At 37.0% G+C, this 18,867-nt stretch overlaps 1 long non-coding RNA gene across 1 annotated transcript in view; it reads right to left on the bottom strand.

The window, feature by feature from the left end:
* Window positions 1-505: 505 nt before the first annotated feature.
* LOC116591401 overlaps window positions 506-18,867 on the bottom strand; it is a 31,700-nt gene continuing 13,338 nt past the window's right edge. The window contains exon 3 of the long non-coding RNA XR_004285998.1: window positions 506-605. This is a non-coding gene — a long non-coding RNA (uncharacterized LOC116591401). The remainder of the gene's footprint in view (window positions 606-18,867) is intronic.

Here is an 18,867-nt window from a genome sequence, read left to right as displayed (position 1 = left end):
TTTGATCCCTATCATGGACTCCAGCTGGAAGTCTCTGCCTTTTATGATCTCCTACTCCTAGCTCTTCTACTCTCAAAACTTTTGCATCTCCTCAAGGCAAGCAAGAACATCACGTCCTTTCCATGTTTTTTCCATGCTGTAGGACAAGGAAACTAAGAAACCTTGACTTGCCAAGTCTCTTCCTAAACACTTCAAGCAGCTATTTCTAGCTCCAGTGTCAGCACTGACCTGAGAGTCAGAAGGACTAGAAGTATTGAACAGTGAAAATGATCTCAGAAATCACCCAGCCCAAATACCTCGATTCAAATCTATCTTTGACATATAGGGCACAAAGGAGAGAGACGGAGGAAAAGTAGTCTTGGGGAGATTCAAAGAAAACCCTTTAATGCTCAGTCTTGAAAGATGAATAGGGGTTTGCCAGATGAACAAAGATAATGAAAACATTATCACAATAATAGCAGCAAGATAATCCCTCCTTGGTCTGCCTTACCCCACCCACCTTTTGGGATTCACAGAGCTCCTCCACCAATTCTGAGAATGTCGAGGAAGGTCTCATGGTTCTTCCACACCAATCTTCTGTCTCTGTAGTGGCCATCCTTGCTGTGCTGCATAAACAAGACAATACACATGAAAAAGAAAATCACATTTATCAACAATGTCAGGTAATAGAAGATTGGCCATTCCATGACTAAACTCCAAGTGAGCAGTGATAAGTTCAGAGAAAGTAGTCGCCTGGCTTCTCCAACCTCCCTGCCTCTAACCTAAGCAAAGTCTCACCCACTCCATTCCCCTATATCCCAGCTCTGCAAAGAAGTCATGGATACAAGATTCTTCTTCATCTCTTAGCTCTTCTCACCAACCCAGGGAGAAACATCATCATTGTTGCAATTTCCCAATAACTATAGAACTTTCAAGTGTGAAGTTTTCTTTAAAACAAACAAACAAACAAACCACCAAAAATATTTAAATGCCTAAAGACATAGAACTACAAGTCTTCAGATATGGGTTCTAGTAACAAGTCTATTCTAACTAACTGGGTGACTTTAAACAGCTCCCACACCCATGCTGCTGCTTGGTGTGCGCATCTGTAAAATGAGGACATTAGATGATCACCTCCAAGGCCTCTCTAGGTCCAGAATTGGGTGGTTTCAAGTTTTTACTATAAAAGTATTAAAAGGACTAACATCTTTGTCATCAACTGCATTTTGGATTTAATTACCATTGATTCTTACTATTTCATGCAATTCCAGGCCACTGGCATGTCATAGGAACATGAAAGTATCTGAAATGATTGACTTCTCCTATTCTTTTTTACCAACTCTTAGGACAAACAAAATCCATAGTAACACAGGCATTCAAATAGTTTTGACTTTTTGTCAGAAAATATCCTAATTATAAGCATATAGTGTAAGTATAAAGCATTTCCTATGTTGTCTTTACTTGGAGCACCTCCCATAATTCATGCTAGCAAGATACTTTGAAAATATACATGTGTTGGAATTTGACTCAAAATAACTGTCTTTCATGGTTTACATTGACTACATAGGGAGTTAACTGGTAAGATGTACGTGTTTTGGGTGCCCTCTATGTGCTTTTACAAGTATTTTTTTTCTCTTTGATGATTTAAACCATATGTTGAGGTATTTAGAAGAATATTTTATCAGGAATCCTCCAGTTTGAAAAAAATACCAAGGCAAAGCCCTCAAGTTTATGCAAGATGTGTATGCACACATGCACACACACACACACACACACACACACACACACACGTGGGTGTAAATCATCCTTTGTCCTCCAGCAGTTGGACTGCCATATTGATAAATAGAACCTGTCACATTAATTTAATCATGAATTGCTCTGAAACATTGTTTTGATACAAATATAAATTCTGTAGAATGATGGAATGTGTTAACCTTTTAACAAATGAATGTTTAATGACTGTGAAAAAAACATAAATAATAAGAAACAAAAATTACAGGATTTGGTAAATTTATCCTTTAAGTTTGCAAAGCTTGTAAAATATTTAGGGGAAACAATATTATACTTCAAATAACTCCCTTGGAAAGCATAGACTCTAGTAAGATCCTGCTAGGGATCTTGCCACCAAATAAATTTTTTTTTTTTTTTAATATTTAATTTATTTTTTATTTTTTTTTTATTTCCAGCATAACAGTATTCATTATTTTTGCACCACACCCCGTGCTCCATGCAATCCGTGCCCTCTATAATACCCACCACCTGGTACCCCAACCTCCCACCCCCCGTCCCTTCAAAACCCTCAGATTGTTAAATTTTAAAAATTCAGTGTCTCTAAGATGTGCAAACAAACGAACAAACAAACAAAAACGAAACAAAAAAAATCACCCAGTGAAACTTCATTAACAACTATTATGTACTTTTAAAAAAACATATTATGTACTTAAACATAAGCATCTGACATAGCCATTTGTTTCATCTTTTTTGTCAATTCTAATCAACAAACAGGAAGTTCAAGAATGCTGTCTTGAGAGGGATTTGAGATTGCATCTGGGATCAGAGTCCCGATTGATTATTTATGTCTGCAGTGGGAGAGAAAATAGCAGTGGCCACGTAAGTGCTGCACATGTTCACACATCTCCATAGGCAGCTACACCCTGACACCCTGTGTGGTGCTGGAAGGACAGTCATCCTGTCACACAGTTTTCATCAAGTCACTAACCCTTCCAGAATTTAACATTCCTCCAGATTATACTTTAGACCAACAGGAGGAAATGTGTTCCATTTACTCATTTCTCATATTGATATCAATCTTAACTCCCATGTAACAATCCTTTTCGGTTTTATCTTTTTTCATTGCCTTTCCTATGTTCTCTTAGCACCCCAAACAAAAACAGTCAAAAAAATGAATCTGAGCAAAACACAGGCAGAAGAAGCAGGGACCATATTAGCTTTCACGATAAAAATGAAAAAGCCTCCCACATTGCACAATTTTATTTATGTAAGATTTATTTTGGAAAAGGGAAACCTGTAAGAAGAGAGATAAAATCAGCAGTTACTAAGGTCTGGGGGTAGGAGGAGAAGATTGACTACAAAGGGGCATTAAGGAACTTAATGGGGTGATGGAAATGTTCCATATCTTTATTGTGGTGGTGGTTATGCAAACTTATTTGTCAAAACTCACTGAACTGAATACCCAAAAAGGAGGAATTTCACTCTACGTGATTATACCTCACTAAAGTTGGTTTAAAAATAAAATTAAAAACCCTGACTAATTTGGGGGCACCTGGCTGGCTCAGTCAGTAAAACATGGATTCTTGATCTCAGGGTCATGAATGCAAGCTCCATGTTGGGTGTAGAGATTACTTTAAAAAACAAAACAAAACCTTTGAATAATTTGAAACATAAAATCTAACAGTAGTAAGATAAGTAAGTAGATCTTGCCTGCATACAGATATACATAACTTGTCTTTTACGTATTTAAGTTCAAATAATAATCTAGTGTAAGGCTGCTCTTTTTTTCTTCAAAAATTTATGAGTGGCAAGAACATTTACACTAGACTTGCACAAGTTTTTGCGGAATCGAGAGGGTTCCTTTCAAAAAAGTCAAGATCACATCACCTCAACCTTTTCTCTTGCAGTAAAATTCATTAGTTGAAATGCCAGCAAAACATAGGTATGACAGATCCTTCTTCAAGCAGTTGGCCTCTGCCAACCATTCTTCCAGTTGCAGTATATTTGTAATTAGCAAGACAGATGAGTTCTCTCAGCCTAGACTTCCAATTCCCCAGAAACAATGTAACAACGGGTTCTTAAAATCCCCCAAATTACAAATGAAATAACCCATTTAAGATCATTAAACTTCTGATCTGTCAACACAAGGAAATGAAAGACCAAATATTGCAAACGATTATTAGCACACTACATAACAGAAACAAATTATTTTGTTAACTTGGTTTATTAACATTATTGTAATACAAAATTATAGTTTCCATGGTTATACCCAGAAAATTCAGGAAATGTTAGATAAACCTTTCATTCTTCTCACTTCCAGTGAGACTTTTAAATTGCTTAGGTGTTAAAAATGTGCACATTATTACTAAAAATAAAAACTCACTGTAATTACTAATGAATTTTATGGAAGTATACCCAACTTTTCAGTAGATTTTTAGACAAATCACTTCGTTGAGCTGTCATTATCCTTTTCTGTTATTGTAATACTTACGAGCTTAGTTACTATAAAACTGTAGAAGTTACAGTAATCTATATAAATTATGTGGTAAGGAATTCCAAATGTTTTGAGCTATCAGTTGATTTTGAAGACCAAGAAGAAACTGTGATCATTTACCTAATTAAAGTAGCTTCTTAACAAATGCAGAGTGATATTTTAAATGTTTTGTTTTGTTTTGTTTTGTTTTTATGAGTCTGGTTTTGTTTTGTTTTAGATTCCACATGTAAGAGAAATCATACAGTACTTGTCTTTCTGTGTTTGACTTAATTTCTTTAGTATAATGCCCTTAAGTTCCAACGATAGTATCTCAAATGGCAAGATTTTATTCTTCTTTATGGCTGCAAAATATTCATACACACACACACACACACACACATGCATATATATAATGATGTTGAGCATCTTTTGGCCATTTGTATATCTTCTTTGGAAAAATGTCTATTCTTATCTGCCCATTTTTAATTAGATGGTTTGTTCTTCTGCTATCAGTTGTGTCAGCTCTTTATATATTCTGGATGTTAGCCTCCTATCAGATACATGATTTGCAAATCATGATCCATGTCAAGTAGCTTACTGCCTGTTCCCTACCAGCCCCCCAGGATTTTTATGGTTTCAGGTCTCATGTTCATATCTTAATCCAGATGAGTTCATTTTTGTGTATGATATAAGATAGTGGTCCAGTTTCATTCTTTTGCATGTGGCTATCTAATTTTCCCAAGACCATTTATTGAAGAGACCATCTATTCTTCGTTGTGTGTTCTTGGTTCCTTTGTCAAAATTAAATGGCCATATATATGTGAGTTTATTCCCAGGCTCTCTATTTTGTTCCATTGATCTACATATCTGTTTTTATGCCAGTACCATACTGTCTTAATTACTATAGCTTTGTTAAATATTTTGAAATCAGGGAGCATGATACCTCCAGCTTTGTCCTTTCCCAAGATTTTTCTGGTTGTGAGGATTTTTTATGGTTCAATACAAATTTTAGTATTGTTTGTTCTATTTCTGTAAAAAAAAAAAAGTCATTAGAGTTTTGATAGGGACTGCATTGTATCTGTAGATTGCTTTGGGTAGTATGGACATTTTAATACATTTAATAACTATTTTCTTCCAATCCATGAGCATGGAATATCTTTCTATTTATTTGTGTCTTCTTCAATTTCTTTCATTAATATCTTATAGTTTTCAATATATAGGTCTTTTACTTTCTTGGTTAAATTTGTTCCTAAGTGTTTTATTCCTTTTGACACAATTATAAATGGAATTGTTTTCTTAATTTCCCAAAGCAAAGGGATTACTAGCAAGAAGATTGAATCAGTAATCAAAAACCTCCTGGCAAACAAAAGCCCAGGACCAGATGACTTCATTTGGTGAATTCTACCAAACATTTAAAGAAGAATTATTACCAATCCTTCTCAAACTCTCCCCCAAAATAGACCCTACCTAAATTTTATGGTAAGAAATTTTAAATGCTTCAGGCTATGAATTGATTCTGAAGAACAGAAAGAAACTGTGATAATTACCTAATTAAAGTAGCTTCTTGCCAAATGGAGAATGGCCTGATTTTTAAATGTGTTTTTAATTCTGTTCTTTCAACAGAAAACAAAACAAAACAAAAAATGCAACTACTTAATGGCCTTATGACTTCACTTCTACACCAAATTGTTCTGTTTTGTCTTGTTTTATTTTATATTTTTTTAAGTAATAAAAGAAGCAGATAAGAGCACTGGCCCATAAGTTTAAATGTTATTTGTGTATAATGATGAGCATAAAAATCTAAAATCATTTTCAAATTGTAATATCTCCTCAAAATTTGCCTCTCCTCAAAATTCTAAACAAATTCTTTAATAATAATTAGTTCCCAGTACTTTTAGGTTTTACAAAGACAAATAGTGTACCTCTCAGAAAAAGACAGTTCACCAACAGGATATAACAACTGAGGATGAAACACATCCACAAATGTTAAAATACAGGCTTCTCAATGGACAAGTAGTGAAAATTCATTAGCTGAGCAAAGGGAAAGACCTGAGAATTTTCTCGAGTTTCCAACTCCTGCTTATAGGTGCCATGTTCTAAAATGTTTCATTACACTGCTTCCAAAGCAAATCTTTGGAACAAGTATAGCATTGTGTCTGTGATACTATGCTTCACTATGGGACAAATAACTCAGAGAAAAGATATTTCAAATTCTTCAAGCCTTATCTATAAAATGGATTTTGTGGGTATCCTAAAGTGTTGTTGTAAGCATTAAATGAGATAACACAGGTAAAACTCTCAGAACAGCACCTAGAACATAGTGAGCCTCTGTGTCACTTATTATTGTTATTGTTGCTGTTGTAATAGTAGCTATAGCTCTTGAAGCATCTACTATTTTCCAAATAATAATATATATATTAATATTTTAATCTCTGCAAAGTAATGTGTTTTTTCTACCAGGATAAAACGGAGTTTAAGAGTTTAAGTAACCTGAGGCACCTGGGTAGCTCAGTTGGTTGAGCAGCCAACTCTTGGTTTCAGCTCAAGTCATGATCTCAGGGTCTTGAGATGAGCCCCACAAGGGGCTCCATGCTCATTGCGGAGTCTACTTGAGGTTCTCGCCCTCTGCCCCCACCCCCGAGTTCATGCTTTCACTCTCTCTCCCAAATCAATAAATAAATCGTTTTAAATCTTTTAAAACGATTTTATTTATTGATTTGAGAGGAGAGAGAGAGAACATGCACACACATCAAGGGATGCAGGAAAAGTGGGTGGAGGGGTGGAAGAAGGGGAAGAGGGACAAGTAGACTCCCCTGGGAAAGTGGAGCCCAAGGTGGGGCTCTATCCTGAGATCAAGTCCTGAGCTGAAACCAAGAGTCAGAGGCTTAACCAGTTGAGCCACCCAGACTCCCCAAAATAAAGTTGTTGGGTTTTTTTTTTTTTAAGTTTAAGTAACTCGTCCAAGAATACATGAATTCATACCAAGATCTAACATTGAAGTCTGAGCTACATCTATTTTCCCACTCCAACAGCATGACCCTTCATCCTGGGTGAAGGCTCTTCACACATCTAAGAGAAGAATCAAAGTGTTTTCTACTCAAAATAGTAGAGGGAGGCATGATTTACAAAAGAGGTGACATCTAAAGTCTTAGATCACAGTCCTTAACTCCCATTAAAAATATTCGTATTTATTCTCTCATGAGTCAGATAATTGATCTTGAAACATCCCAAATAAAAGCATATGCTGATCTCAGTGACTGTTTGGGTGATTATTAAAAGTTTTTTTTAGATGAAGTGAGTGTTAAAACCTAGTTAAAAGTGTGTTCTAGCCAATTAGCGAAAATTAACCAGAAGCAGAGGATATAAGAAGCCTCATAAGCAAGTGGTCAGAGGCAAAGTGTTTTATTCCAAAGACGAACCTAAGGCTCCCCTAATTCTTTCCCCACTTATGCTGTGTACTATCAACCTTTCCTGTAAGGATCTCGGGAAGAATACAAACTTACTGCTTATAACCTACTCCTGCTGCTCTCACAGCATTTATTTCCTATACCACACATAGAACATGACACATTTTTCTTAAGTTCCTTTTTTATTTACGTACCTAATTTTCTCGATGAGAAAAATAATAGGCAGATTATCACATTCTTTCTTATATTTTCCTTTAAAGTAGGTCTCAGAGCACATTGTTCAAGTACAATTTAAATTAACCAAATTCTAAATAGAAGATGGTCCTTATCACCACATCATTGTGTTCATGACTATTAATCCACATAGACAGTCCTAATAAAGGCACAGGAACTATTTAAACCAATGGGAATTGACCAATAAAGCATAAAATAGAACAGAGAAGCAGATGTTTAATGTGCTATGATGGACCCATTGGACAATACTCAAAAGACACAAAGACCTGGGGTCAAATCATTCAGTACTGACCAAAAGGATTGGAATTTTTTTTCATGCTGGCCAATATACTTAACAAGATTTTTGCACAAAGAAGAAAACAGCACTGTGTATAGTAAAAACAGTCTGTCCCCAGGATAATTTCTCATTCTCAATGGTCTGAGTTTTCCACGTCAAACCAGCTGAAATAGAAAGTCCTTCAATGGCCACAATTCATAAGCAATAACCTGGGTAATTTATGGTTTGTAGTCCAAGAGTTCAAAATGGGAAGGATTAGCAATGATACTTCCCATTTAAAAGATGTGGGGGAGGAGGGGTTGTGGTGGGGGGATGGGTACAACATCCGCACTACCACTGCCACTATGGCTAGGAATCAACACTGTATGAAATGTGCACATTGTTGGGTAGCATACAGTGTTACCAGGTGCAAATTCCTGAATGTAGTCAATGTGGGAATCTGGACTTGCATCTGACATATTAGCATGCTGTTGGTGTATCTCCAGTCTCCATAGTTTCTTACCCTGACATCTTTCATCACACTCATTAAGGAAAAGGAGGAGAGGACATGTGGTCACCAGATTCGTTTTTGTTTCTGAAGGAAAGCCACATCCTTTAATTACCCCTTACCATCTTATTGCTCCAATTATTACTAGAACTTTGAAATAATTTTTATTTAACATAGGCTTTTTAATCAAGAATAAGCAAGACCACACACCCTCCTGATTGATACATTAAAAACATATGTCTATTATGATAAATAGCCTCATGGAAAAAAAAAGTTTTAGAGAAAAGCCAAAAGCCAAACTAAGTGATAGACCCAGACTCACCTCTAGCCCATTTATCACCTATCGTAAAGTTGCTCCTCTTAGGATTTCAAATTCATAATGTGCCAAGTAGGACATTGATAGTGTATATGTCTTCCGTCCAAAAATATCAGTGTGATATAAAAGGTCCAGATTATGATTCCAGTGTCAACTTTGCCATGATCCAAGAGTGAGAATCATAAAACCAAGGAGCAAAAAAAAAAAAAATTGAATTGTGATGTAAAAAATAAAATTTAGGACAAGACAAGCAGGTCTGCAGCTAGATATCATTGACCTTTTTCATTTTCCCATCTGAAATTTTCCAAGCTTAACAAGATGATATCCAGAATAGTTGGATTTTTTAAAAAATCTGGGTATTGCGTGGAGGATTTCAATACCTGATATTAAGTTATCAACATGTGAAATTTATGCAAAATAATAGGAAGATTGACCTCTACTGGACATAGTCCCCACATATGATATGGGCAAAAGCATGTAATGTACAAAAGCATATAAGGGAGAGAAATGTGAGATCTAACAGCACAGCACAATGACACAGAAGAATCTAAAATACAAGATTCTAAAAGAAAGAAAGAGGAAAAGAAAATAACTAAAGATAGAGAAGACTCACTAAAAAATACAAGAGAGCATAAAGATCAGTAAGTTTGAAAACAATATTATATTTTGTGAACTTAAGAAGAAGATTGCTCAGTTTTCAGCAGCCTTTGGGCAGAGGATTATAGTTTTTTTTTTTTTTTTAAATTTTCGGTATGATCAAAGATTGAAAACATTCCAAACTTCTAGGCTGAGAAACTGAAAATTGACGAGGCTGCTCGTTGGCATGGAAAAATCGAATTGTAAGAAAGCCGATTTCAAGTTACCCTCAAAGTGACATAGTGGCAGCCGTGGGAATTATGTCATTGTATCATGTCAGAGCTAGAGGCACAGTTTGGAGGCATAAATCCTCAGAAAGAGAGGATTTTGCAATTATGAGAATAAGTGCACTAAACATAGTCCACACTTAATAAATATTTCTTTTACTGAATGAAAAGGAGTGGGTAAAAAATAAACAAAATCGTGGAATTAAAAACAGAGCCTTCAAAGATGCCCTCAACTGTGCAAATAAGTCAACAGAGAGACCTAAAAACAATTACAAAGAGGACAGAGACAGAGAGGAAAGGCATGGTGTCAAGGAAGCTAAAATGAAGGAGTATTTAAAAGAAGATATGATCACAGTGTCAAATGAAAAGGAACAATTTAAGGAAACTGCCTTATATCTGCTGGGTAAAATATGATTCCCAATGTTCTCTAGAAGCAACAGAATTTTAAAATTTTCTGAAAAACTCTGTGGCTGAGACTTCTAAGCTGAAGCAATTTGTGGTAACAACAACCAACTATGCAAATAAAGCTAACATCAACTTCAACTAAGAAAAAAAATTTAAGCTGCTTAGAAAGAGATAAGGGGGAAAAAAATGAAGAAAGAAAACACTCCCTCTAATGGGAGAAAAAAATCATTTGGGCTTTGATAAGTTTAATGACATCATGTCGCTGTGAAACATTTATTCTTTTTTTCTGCTTTCTCAGAAGAAAATAAGCCACTTTTCCCCCAAAATGCAGGGAAACTAAGACTGTCCCTGTGAGTATTTAAAAGCAGGTTTACAAAATACCAGGAATCTTAACCTGAAATTCTGGGTGTTGGGCTTCATAAGATCTGAGACCCTCTTAACTGCATTCCATTCCTGCTACTCATGTGTGGAAGAGGGTCCATGGCCTCCATCAGATGCTCAAAGAACATGTTACCCTATAAAAGTTAAGAACCACTGTTCTAGAGAAAGTAATGCTTTCAGCCACTGGGGGAAAAAGTTTTAAGGGAGTTTGATGACGAGTTGGGCTGACATCTGCAGATTCTTACTCATCTCACCACTTTCCCCTTCCTTCTCAGTGGAAGTAGCACTCTCCTCTTGGGCTTTCTCAGTGCTTTAAATCTCACCTCCTCTCTGTTTCTTCTCAGTCTCCTTTGCCCCATAAATATTATAGTTCCCAGGACTCCAGGTCCAATCCCTTTCTCTTCTTACATTATATATTCTATCTGGCTAATCCATATTCTATCTGGCTCTAACAAATTTCTACAGGATGGTCGTAAATTCTGGAAGCATAGGTGAATACATAAGAAATGATTTATTGATACTATATTATAATACATGACAAAATATTATTATATATGTTTTCAGAATTTATGGTCACCCTGCATGTATTTATGGTTTCCAAATTAATCTGAAACCAAGAAGCCTTTCTTGAGCTGGATGTGATTTTCAGACTGTGGACTGCCTGTGGAACATCTCTACTTGGCCCCCTAGACATTTCTCACATAACGTGTCCAACATCACCTTGCTGTCTTGTTGTCCCCCTCTTAGGGAATGGTATTCCCATTCTTACCAAACTCCCAAAGTACAAACTCAGGGATTACCCTCCATAGCTCCCAGGTTTCTGAGAGTTAACCTCAGCCGTTCCCTCTTCTTCACCACTTCTCTTTCCAACTGATCATCGATCCTGTCTATTCTACTTCATAAACACTTTCACTCCCATCCATCTCCACTAATACTGTCTTAGTTTAAGCACTGATCATTTCTTGCTTCAACTAAGTAAATTAAAGCCTCTCTACTGGTCTTCTTACCTTCAATGTCACCTCCTTCCAACAGATACCTCCTCCAAAGTATCTACCTAAAATGCAAATCCAATTGTGGTAATCTGCTACTTCAGACTCCATCCAGTTACTGCACAATATAGCCTAAAGCCCTTGGCCTTCATCTTGTACATTTTCACCTTCATTTCTTTGGTGCTACAGCCACACCCATTAACTAAACCGTCCTCACACATGTCTTGATGTCTCTGCTTGGATTTTCCTCTGTGGTGTCCACCAGTGATAAGCTTCTATTAATCCTTCAAGCCTTAGCTCCAGGTTCCCTGAAATTATCTCTTCCCCCACCACTACGCTCACCCCTCAGTATTTGTGCTTCTTTCTGCTGTGCTCTGAGAGCAACTTACATCATCGTCATAGAACACTAGAATTATTTAAATCTCTTCTGCACTAGATTATGAGTTCCCAAATGCCACTTACTCATTATTCCTCACATACTCTAGCACCTAGCATTCAATCATTATGTGTTCAACAGAAACGTGATAATGGGGAGAGGGAGAGAAGATTATTTGGAACCAGAAAAGATTTGCATTTTGTGTTAAGGAAAAGGTCTTGTGTAACTAATACTGGCTCCTGACCCATACAGGCATGGAAAGCTTAATAAGGGTAGAACTGTAGGGACCATAATGGACCTAGATCCAGGCACAGGTAATGAAGAAACAGACCATTTTGAGGGAGTGAGAGGGAGCTCAGCCTGGCAGAATATTCAGGGTATCCAAAAGGATAATAGATAACTGATTTATTTAAGAAAGAAGTCCAAGAGGGGGCCTTGTCAGCAAGATCTAACAGGGTGCCCTCACAGATATATGGTGCACTACAATGTCCTGAAATCGGACATATTTTAAGATTCTGATTGAAAGTAATCAGCATGAAAGAGGGCTTTGCGCAGGAAGAAGTGCCCAGTTCTGGGGAGGAATTGGCAAGCAACCCTGGAGCAGCTGTGCCTCTCAGCAGGTAATCAGGACTGGAAACCAGGCACAGGAAAACAGGTGGATTTTTCTTCAATACTGAGCTAAAGGGGAGCTTGGTGTCTGGGACACACTAAACCAGGAGCACAGCCAAAGGCAGAGTTCTGGCAACTTAAACTTGAGTTTAAATCATGGGACTGTTGAACTAGAGACCCTGAAAGTCCCACCCAGGACAGGATTTATCCAGAGTCCAAGGGAGAGGAGAGTAAGACTAAAATGTTGTCTTAGCATGAGGAAGAGTACAAGAGCTGGGGAGTCAGGCAGGCCCTGACAATATCTGTGGGACATTGCATTTGAATATACTCTTAGGAGTGCAGACCCAATTATATTTCTTACAATGAGACTTTCCTATTGGCACTTTTTCCCAACAAAACCTTAGCTTTTCCAAGGAAACACGGGTTTTCTCTTTCAGAGTAAGGTAAGTAAAGATAAGAAAAATTGGGCTAAAAAATGTTTTCATTAAGATGAGGTAAGTAGGGCGCCTGGGTGGCTCAGTGGGTTAAGCTGCTGCCTTCGGCTCAGGTCATGATCTCAGGGTCCTGGGATCGAGTCCCGCATCGGGTTCTCTGCTCTGCGGGGAGCCTGCTTCCTCCTCTCTCTCTCTGCCTGCCTCTCTGCCTACTTGTGATATCTCTGTGTCAAATGAATAAATAAAATCTTTAAAAAAAAAAAAAAAAGATGAGGTAAGTAAATTAATTAAGGTAGGTGAATATCAGGCTTAAAAATGTTGGGGTTTTTTAATATCTTAGTTTTAAAACTGAAAAATAAGATTATGGAAAATAAAATCACTGGATTCCTTCAAGAAACAAAATCAAAAGTGGTAGACCAGAATCTGAGCACTCTTTTATTACATCACTTTGTACTCCAGCGTTGGGTAGTGGTAACTCAGGGCAACTGTAAGAGATAAGGTGAGGTCATGGGGAGGTCAAAGAGGTAAGCTTAGGATCTCCTACTTTATATGTTGAGGTTCAGGTCAGATTATACTTTAAAAATGAGTTTTGAGACTAAATTAAAGTTTTTAAATAATCTATCAAATACAACTTTCTTTTTCTATAAATGAAGAAATTGAGGTTCAGAGAAGCTAAATGCAATTTTAAAAACCCGTATCTCTGGTTGGTGGCAGACGTTTAATGACACAGAAGGAAACTAAGTACAAAACCATTCGCAAAACTACTAGAGTAATTTTTTACCCTACAACAGAAAATCAATGTCCCAGTGCCCGTATTCAGGAAGCCCATCAAGTGGTATAAAAATATTTTTAAAAAGACATGACTGGATAAGTATATATATCTATACAGATCAAAGGAAATGTTTTCAGCTTTCTACATTTTTTAAAAACTCGAAAACAACGTGACAAGTAGTCCCATCTTTATGAAATTTAAAGGCAGTTTGAGCTGAGCAGACCAGCAAGAATACAATCAAGAAAACAAAACCATTCTGTAAATTTCAAACAAGTATAGATAACTGGTTACATGGATCATGGAATAGTTGAGAATCCAGAGAATGGCAAGGCTTCCCCAAGAAAAGTAAAAGCAGGGAAATGCCACCATTCTCTGGGCTGGAGGGTCAATAGTGGGAGGTGGTGTTCTAGTGTCCATTCAATGAGAGCTGGGCCAGGAAGGGGTTTTCTAGCAGAGGCTGGGCCCACAGAGGGAGAGACTGCTCAATGGGACCTAAAATCCCAGAAGGGATTCAGCCGCTACTCATTACAAAAAACCACACAAGACTTTCTTTCAGGTTAAGGGAAAGTCAGGTTAAATTAGGAAGTGACTCTTCCCCAACCCCACCCCATCTCTCTTTCTGGTTTTTGCTTGCAATGTGATTCATCTTTCTCACCCCAAGAGGCACCTCCGAGAGCAGAGAAGTTTTCCAGCCCACTCTCCAGAGGAAGAAAGCAGTCCAACAATGCTAATCTAAGCCAACTGCCCATATCCTTTGGGGTTCTGTATGAGAAGTGAGCCACCATAAGACAAAGTGACCCAGAAACGTGTATTTCCTGAGCATAATGAATACACTAAGGTTAAAGTTGATGACTAACTATAGTCAAATCACCTTCCAAGTTCTACTTTGCTTAATTAATTATTTTCTTTACTCTCTGACATATAGTAGACCCTTAAAGGAATATTTTTAATGTACACAGCCAATTGCCTCCTTCAAGCCAGCAAAAGCATAATCCAGAAAGACAGAAAACAAAGAAGTCAACTCTGCTTTACCAGTGAGATGTTTCTGGAAACCCACCATTTTTTCATCTGTTCCTTGAGAGCTGGGGACAATACCAGAGAGGGTCTCTGGCCTTGAGTTAATCATTTGGGGAGACTCTGTAACAAGGGACCATAGATCCCCTCTTTTAAGGTCATCCTGACATGTGGAGGCCTTCCAGCATTCCAGAACCTGACTCATTCCAGCACATTGCTTTGTTATGGTGTCAGCTGTCAGTGGGCCAGGTGACAAGAGCCGAGCCACCTCTGAGCCAGCCAAGCCTGAGGACACAGAAGCAGATGTTGGATTCTAAATCTGCCCCTCTTACTTCCAATCTACACTCCCACCTGGACACCTAGGCCATCCCCATCCACCTCTCTTCCCTTTATCATTCATTTATTCATTTGTCAACTCATGTAAAACATTTTTTTTAATCACCCACTATGTGCCAGGCACTGGGAGAAGCAGGGGGAACAAAACAAGCAAAAATCTCCATCCTCATGGAGCTTATTTTCTAATCTGGGGTAATATGATTTGTCTAATGAAGACATGATATTATGGAAAATATAATAAAGTAGGGGAAAGTCATGTGTCTTCCAAGGATAGAAGCATTGAAATTGACAAAAAAGAGTCCAAGGAAGACCTTTTTGTAAGGGTGATTTTTTTTTTTTTTTTGAGCAAAGATCTGAAGTGAGTGTGAGTGCTACAAATATTTTAGGAAAGATCATTCCAGTCAGAGGAAATAGCATGTGCAAAGGTCCTGGGGATTAACTATGCATGATAATATGCTCCAGGAACAGCAAGAAGCCCATTGTAGTTAGAGTGGAGTTAGCACTAGGGCAAAAACAAGGAAACCAGTTGCATTATTCTAAGGGAGAGATAAAGGCAGAGGTAGTAATAGGTGAATTCTGAATATATTCTAGACCTAGCCAATGTGTGAATTTGTGGCCATTTATTCTCTTTACTTGAATTTTTGGGATAAATCTAGGACTTCCATTAATCTAGACTGCAGAAACCTAGAGCTGTGAAAAGTTCAGTTACCAAAGCTTGGATTAATACCTTTTATTGATTTTAAAGAATCTATGAAGTGGAAAGTAAATATAATGAAAAGGAAAGAAGATAAGAGGTTAGGATTGGTTAGTATTGGTCAGGATGAGGAATATCAACATCAATATATTGAGTTCCTAATATGGTGAAGTCCCTATATTATGAAATTTAAATGTGTTGTCTCATATAATCTTTGGAATAACCATATGCAACTAGAAATTTGTATCTCTTTATGAAGAGGTTATGACTCAGGAAGACTTAATAACTTAGCCTATGTCTCATGATTAATCCAAGGCCAAACCAGATTTGAACCTAGCTCCCTTTCTCTAAAATCTGTGATATTTCCTCTACACTACAATTATTCATTCACTCAACAATGTTTATTGGATGCCTGGTGCAACTGTATAAAACACAGAAATGAGCAAGATACAGTGTCGGACCTCAATAAATTTCTAATTGGAAATTTGACACTATGCTTAGAAAATTATTGCTGGAAAATACAGTTCTCTTTCTTTCATTCATTCTACAAATATTCATTGAGTGCCTATTCAGTGATGGCATAAAAAAGTAATTATTTCCTAAAGCTTATATTCTGATGGGAGAATCTAGACAATAAACAAATAAAAATGTATAACCTCTCTGGTGGGGATGAATACTATGGAGAGAAATAAAGTCAGGCTGTAATGTTACCACTATTCTATACAGGTTGGTCATGGCTGCCTCTGCTACATAACATTTAAGCAAAGACCTAAAGAAAGTGAGTGTCGTGTGCAAATATCTTAAGAGAAAGCATTTCAACTGGAAGGATCAGCTAGTACGAAACCCCTGGATGGGACTTAGTGTAGTTATCAGGAAGAGCTAAGAACTGATGTGGCAGGAGTAAAGGAAGTAAGGAAAAGGGTGATGGGAGAGGAGGTCAGAGGGCTGGTGGTGAATAGAGCAGCAGAGAGAGCAATATGGACTATTGCCATAATCCAGGAGAGATATGATAGTGACTTTGACAAGGATAGAGAAGTGGCCATGATTAAGAGTAATAAGATTTGGGATATATTTCAAAAGTTGAGAATTTGCTGGCAGATATGTGAGGTATAAGAGAGAAAGGCATTTGACTTGAACTACTGGAATCATGTAGCTATAGTTTCTGAGATGGGAAAGACTGCGGGGGGGGGGGGGGAATGGGTTTGGAAAGAAATCAAAACATATTAAGTTTGAGATGTTGAATAGGTTTTTGAAGCATTAGTCTGGAGTTCAGAGAAAGGAGCAGGCTGAAGATAGAAATACAGAAATCATCAGTGTGAAAATGGTGTTTAAATCTGTAAGCCTAGACAAAAATCACCTAGGGAGTGAGCATGGCTGGAAAAGAAAAGATATCTGAGCCTTGGGACACCCTAATCTTTAGAAGAGAGAGAGAAGAAGAAGAATCAACAAAGAAAATTGACTACTGCCATCCTCAGACCTACTAAGTCAGAATCTTGGAAGTTTGAGGCCAGAAATCTGGAGAAAGATTCAGAATCCAAATTTATGACATTCATACATCTCTAAACAGATTCAGTACAATGAAATCTCAAAGATACATTATAATAAAACTGTCTAAACCCAACGACAAAGAGAAAATTTTAAAAGCAACAAGAGAAAAAACAATCTTCATATGCAAGAGAACCTCATAGGCTATCAATAGTTTTTTTATCAGAAACTTGCAGGCCAAAAGAGAGTGGAATGATATATGAAAAGGGATGAAAGAAAAGAACTGTCAACCAAGAATGCTTTACCCAGAAAAGTTGTCCTTCCAAAATGAAGCAGAGATAAAGACTTTCCCAAGTGAACAAACCTGGGGGAGTTAATCACCACAAGATCTGCCTCCCAAGAAATGCTGAAAAGAGTTCTTTAAGCTGAAATAAAAGGACACTAATTAGTAACATGATAACACATGAAAATATAAAATACACTGGTAGATATATAGTCAAATTCAAAGTCTGATATGATGGTGTATTAATCACTTAAGCTCAATATTGAGGTGAAAAGTCAAAATTATTTTTAAAAAACTATAGCTACAATAATTTATTAATGGTTAAAAATATAAAAATAAATTATGATATCAAAAACAAAATGGGAAGGGGACTGAAAGGATAGAGTTTTTGTATGTGATCAAATTATTAACTTAAAATAGACTATTATATCTATGTGTCATATAAGCCTCTGGTTATCACAAAACAAATACTTACTGTAGATACATGAAGGATAAAGAAAGGGGAAGGGAATCAAAGCATACCATTAAAGAAAATCATTGATTCACAAAGGAATATAGCAAGAGAGGAAGAAAGGAACAATGAACTACAAAACAGCAAAAAAACAAGATGGCATTAGTATGTCCCTATATATCAATAATTACTTTAAATGTAAATGAATTAAATTCTTCAATCAAAAGGCAAAGAATGATTGAATGGATTTTTAAAAATCCCACAAGACCCAACTATATGTTGTCTGTAAGAGACTCACCTCAGCTTTAAGAGCACTCATACTCAAACCAAAGGGATAAAAAAAGATATTCCATGCAAATGGTAACATTTGAGAGCAGGAGAAGCTAGGGTTAGCTGTACTTACACTTGACAAAATAGACTTTAGATCAAAAACTGTAACAAGAGACAAAGAGAGTAACATAATGACAAAAGGGTCAATTTATCAAGAGAATGCACCCAACATTGGAGCACCTAAAAATGCTAGGCAAATACCAACAAATCTGAAGGGAGAAACAGGCAACAATACAGTAATAGTAGATGATATTAGTATTCCACCTCCAACAATGGCTAGATTATTCAGACAGAAAATCCATTTGGAAATACTGAACTTGAATTATTCTTTTTTGTTTGTTTGTTTCAAGATTTTGCTTATTTATTTGAGAAAGAGAGAGAGAGAGAATGAGTGGGGGCAGCAGAGGATGCGATAAAGGGGAGAAGAGAAGCAGGCTCTCCACTGAGTAGAGAGCCCAGTGTGGGGCATGATCCCAGAACCTTGGAATCATGACCTAAGCTGAAGGCAGATGCTTAACTGACTGAGCCACCCAGGTACCAC

The sequence above is a fragment of the Mustela erminea genome, chromosome 5 (assembly GCF_009829155.1).
Source record: "Mustela erminea isolate mMusErm1 chromosome 5, mMusErm1.Pri, whole genome shotgun sequence".
NCBI classification, from domain to species: domain Eukaryota; kingdom Metazoa; phylum Chordata; class Mammalia; order Carnivora; family Mustelidae; genus Mustela; species Mustela erminea.
The sequence above is the reverse complement of the archived record's forward strand: the minus strand, read 5'-3'. Positions and strand labels throughout refer to the sequence as shown.